We start from the raw sequence: 5,201 nt of genomic DNA, 5'->3' as shown, positions 1-5,201 counted from the left end.
CATTTGGTTTCTCATCCTTGGGATGCCATTCTAGATCTCATCTAAGCTAAATCATTTGTTCGGTTAGTTTCTGATCATTGGGACACCAACCTAGGTTCTATCTAAGTTTATTCTTTGTTCCTTTTGTTTCTCTTAATTTGGTTTCTCGTCATTTGGACGCCATCCTACATCCCATATAAGCTAAATTGTTTGTTTGTTTGGTTTCTCAACATTGGGAGACCAACCTAGGTTTGGACAAAGTTTATTCTTTCTTTCTTTGGTCTCTTTTCATTTGGATGCCATCCTAGGTTTCATCTAAGTTTAATTTCCACGAGTTTTATTTTCATTATTATTTATTTAAGGAATTGGTTGTTGTCATTTGAGATTTTAAATTCCTTTTGGGACTCTTTATATGGGTTCGGTGGTTTTCCAGGCTCTCCCCCTCTGAGAGAAGGAGGAAACCATTTAGTTTGAAAATAAAAGTTTAAGGATAAGGAATATGAAAGATATCCCTATTTGGCATAGGTTTCCCAATTCAAATAATAAATAAAAGTTTTGGAAATTCTCAATATAAATAATTTATTTTAAGATAGTTACTAAAATTATCTTAAAGTCTCTCTACCAAAATATTAAGTGGAAGCGAGCCATAGGCAAGCCTATAGCCTCCAAGATCGAGCCCATCTTGATTTTGGGCCCATTACCATTCTAAAGATGGGTGACTTAAGGAACCAAGGACTATCCTAAAAGGACAAGACTATATATGTTTGTAGTGGGAGTGGTCAATCCTAAATATGGAACTCTTCACTTGGTAACATTGATGTTAAGGATCTTTGATACACACTTAATTTAGACATGAAGTGGTAGAATCATCTAAAGTGGTCTCACTTGCATGGGATAAGGGCTAAACATAAAGGTATATTGATCAATGCCTTAGGATAACTCTTAAAGTTTAAGGCAAGCTGATCAATTAGAGAGGGTCTCTACCCTAGTAATAAGAGTCATGACCTATCTAAAGTAGGCTTGATTCTTATGATACTAGGATACCTTGCAAAATGACATGTAGTTTGAGAGCACTACATTTTTGCTAAATTAATTACCAACTTGCCTTGAATGCTCAGTTTTTTTTTATTAATGCATGGAATTATTATATTTGTTACAAATATCATGTCTTTAACCTATCACCTATTATCTCTTATTTAAATTGGACCTAATTATAGACTAAAAATAATCTGGATATAGTATTAATTGCATAGAAGCTAATTTTGGTAGAGTTTGTTATTTCTTTTGAATAAACCTATCATAAAGTAAGAGAAGCATATCAAAGGTGGCATAAGATAGATTAGAAGACTAAGCCTCTCATACTTGGGTCTTTAGATAATGTGTTGCAAAAGCAACACATGTCTATTGCCATAGTCTATGATATTTTCTTTAAAGTTGCAAGGATTATTTGGTGATAAGGGCAAGTCAACTAAACAAGTTGCCCTTAAGACTATTATGAACTCTAGGATTCCTATTATCTTAGAGATCTTACCAAATTCCTTTGGGATGGGTAAGAAGATTCTTAAAGAGTCGAAGGGTGTTCATATGGAAGTTTAAGTTCTTCAGACTCTTCTACCAAGAACAAGAACAACAACACCAAATAAAGAAATTTCAATAAAAGGAATGAGAAAAGAAACTCATGGGCAATGATTCCTTTGTGACCTTTTAGTACACTAAAAAAGGAATGCTAAGAGTGCCTAAGGATAGGCAAGTACACATCATATTCTTATTGTTAAATAAATAGTGGTGGATTTCACCAATAGTAGTGGATAGATTCTAGGCCCACTATTTGTAGTTCTTTAAACTGTTTTCAACAAGTGAAGAGGTCACATGATGGAATTATACTTACCTTAACTTAAGTTGTAAGATTAGTTGTGTAATTTAGTGGGATGTATTACCTTTTTTATGTGAGACTCCATTATCACTTTGCCAAGTAATGAGAATAGTCAAATTTCACTAAAAGAAAGAACCTAGCACTAATCAAACATTTGACTTCTAATGCCTAGGTCATATTATTCTAAATAGGATCCAAAACCTAATTAAGTTTGGACCTTCTTATTCTAGAAGATCTTTTAGTCTACGAATCTTATATAGATGGTAAAATGACCAAGAGGCCTCTTTATTTTTAAAGGACATGGAACCAAGGAATGTTTGAAGTTAGTGCATACTCATGTGTATGAACCTTTTTGTGTTTATATATGGAAAGTATGAGTATTTGATCATTTTATTGATAAATACTATGGGTTTTGATAAGTAGATAGGAAATATGATGCCTTAGATAAATTCATTGAATTTAAGGCGAAATTAGATAACCTATTGGGTAAATATATTAAGGCACTTTAATTAGATCAACGTGGTTTGTCTAGTAGGTTTGATTCTTTCCATATGGAGCATGAGATCATATCCCAATTGTGCGCACCAAGGACTCCATTTCAAAATAGAGTAATGGGAAGAAGATATTGAACTTTGATAGACAAAGTGAGATTGGTGATTGGTTTCTCATTACTTCCCATATTCTTTGGGAAAATATCTTAACGATTGTGTAATGCCTCTTTTTCTAAAGAGGTGTATCAGTTTATACGATATCCAAAAGGATTTTGGGATGATTACTTTATAGTCAGGATTATCAAAAGGTGTTTGTTGCTATAAATACCAATTTTTTTATGAAGACTATATGATATGTAATAAGATAAACAATGATATAGATTAGAGAATACTAGAAGATAGTCCCACTATACACAAGATACTACGGATCCAGTACCAACTATTCCCATTTCTAGTACATTGATGTCTCATCGTAGTGGTAGGGTTGTTAAACAACCAAACTGATTCATGTATTGAGGAGAATCTTTCAAGGTCATTTTAAAGGAACATGAGATCAATCCCATAGATTACGATGAAGCAATAAGCGATGTGGATGCACATCTTTGGAAAAAGGCTATGGAGGCGGAGTTAGAATCTTTGTGATTATAATGTAGTATGGGTTCTTGTAGAAGCACCTGAAGAGATAAAACCCATAGGTGTAGGTTAGTTTACAAGAGGAACAAAGGAGTAGATGGAAAAGTTGAGATTTATGTGGCTAGGTTGTAGCTAAAGGTTATAGTTTAAAACATTGTTTCAAATATAGGAAACCTTTTCACTAGTAGCCATATTTAGATCCATCATATTACTCTTACCTATTGCAGTGTATCTCATTTATGAGATATTACAATAGGATGTCAAGATCGTGTTCTTAAATGATTATCTTGATATTAGCATCTATATGATGTAACCATATATTTTCATAGCAAAGGGCCTTGTGTGTATAAGAAATTATAGGGAAGCATGGTGGTGTTCTAGGATCTTGTAGGTAGATAACGATCTACTCATTTAGAATGATGTAGGGATATTGTCATTAGTCAAGATCTGGATGTCTACTCGGTTCTAGATGGAAATCTATAAGGGGCGCAATATATTCTTGAGTTTAAAGTCCTTAGGGATTATAGGAATAGGAAAATTTTATTATGTTAAGCATATACTCAAGTATCTTTTGAGAACTGGGGATTATGTGCTTGTGCTCCAAAGTGTTGAGATAGTTTAAAGGGTGACGTGATGGTTGACAATATACCTTCTATGGAACACCTGGTGGATCCCTTCACTAAGACATTGACAAAGAGGTCTTTATTGGTTATAAGGATAGCATAGGTTTCAAATGAGTATCTAGCATGCTTTATAGGCATGATGCTTTGAGGGCTAGTGGGAAAATGTTAGGATAGAGCCCTTAAAAGCATAACATGATGTAATAAATTTGGAATTTGTCATTTATTTAATGATGTTCCAATTTCACTTTTATCTATCCTTATTCCACGTATTATACTTTATGAGCATTTTTGCCCACATGTTTTGCATTGTACGTGAATTAGGTGCATTAGGAGTTGCACAAAAGATCTAAGTCATGAGTTCCTTGCAAATAGATGAATTGTTCACAACCAGTTCATGGGTCTAGGAAACCCATTAAAGGTTGTAGTGCACCACCTCTTAATTGGAGGGATGGTTGGTTTTGGCTATCAGGATGAGTTTCCCATGGTGATTGTACTGGTGTGTATGGTTACACATTGGATAGGACCTACGGTGAGTCATGACTTAAGGCTATCAAGTAGTCATGACCTCACCAAGCTGCTTCATTGTGTTGTCTCTCAACCTTGAGAGAATATTGAGCTTGTGGTAAAGTTAACAGTGGCTTTGACCTATGGGTGAGATCATAAGCTGATCGTATATTCCCTATGGATTGGGTCACTATTGATGGAAGTCGATAGCAATAGCTATTCTCAATAAAGGCACTATGATATCTCATGGGATTGAAATAGTGTGTCATCTTAGGTGATCCTAACGAGGTGTGCTCATGGAAACTATGGCCATAGTAGTTCCTTAAGTAGAACTTGACATATGCTCTTTGAGAGCTAATACATGTTAGTTGAATACACAATATGAGGATCTATAACTCATGGATAATAGAGGTAGTCTTGAAAGGTTGATAGCTTTCACCTTGTTAGACTATGGACACTAGTTCATGGGGAGACTAAACACGATGGATAGCAGGTCATGGACCAGAGCACTTAATGTCTTGTTGTTATTTCCATAAGATACTAAAGTTTAGTTGATTCTCTGTAATTGGATTTTAAGGGAGCCAATATTCCTAAGGGTCCCAAGCTCACCAATAGCCATGTATCAAAGCCATGGTGAGGACAAGCATTGATAGCTTCCATGTATCTGTCCCAACACTCATAGAATTTCTCATTCTCCTTAGCTGAGAAGTTTGAAATTTGCCTTTTCAAGCTATTGGTCCTATGAGTAGGGAAAAATTTCTTAAGAAATTCAGCTTGCAAATCAGTCCAAGTTCAGATATTCCTTGGCCTTAAAGAATTAAGCCAAATCTTGGCCTTATCCTTTAAAGTGAAAGAAAATAGCTTTAGCCTCATCAAGTCGATTGAAGCTCCTCCCTCTTGGAATGTATTACAAACATCTTCAAATTCTTTGATATGCGCGTAGGGATTCTCACTTTCTATCCCATGGAAAGTAGGTAGAAGTGGCACAATATGCTATCTAATTACTAGCTGCTCTATAGGAGGCACTATGCATGATGGTGCACTCATATGAGGTGCATGTGGTCCCTCATTGATCTGAATGCATTGGGATTGTCCTGC

Source organism: Vitis vinifera, chromosome 11 (assembly GCF_030704535.1).
Source record: "Vitis vinifera cultivar Pinot Noir 40024 chromosome 11, ASM3070453v1".
Classification (NCBI taxonomy): Eukaryota; Viridiplantae; Streptophyta; class Magnoliopsida; order Vitales; family Vitaceae; genus Vitis; species Vitis vinifera.
This window is presented reverse-complemented; position numbering follows the sequence as displayed.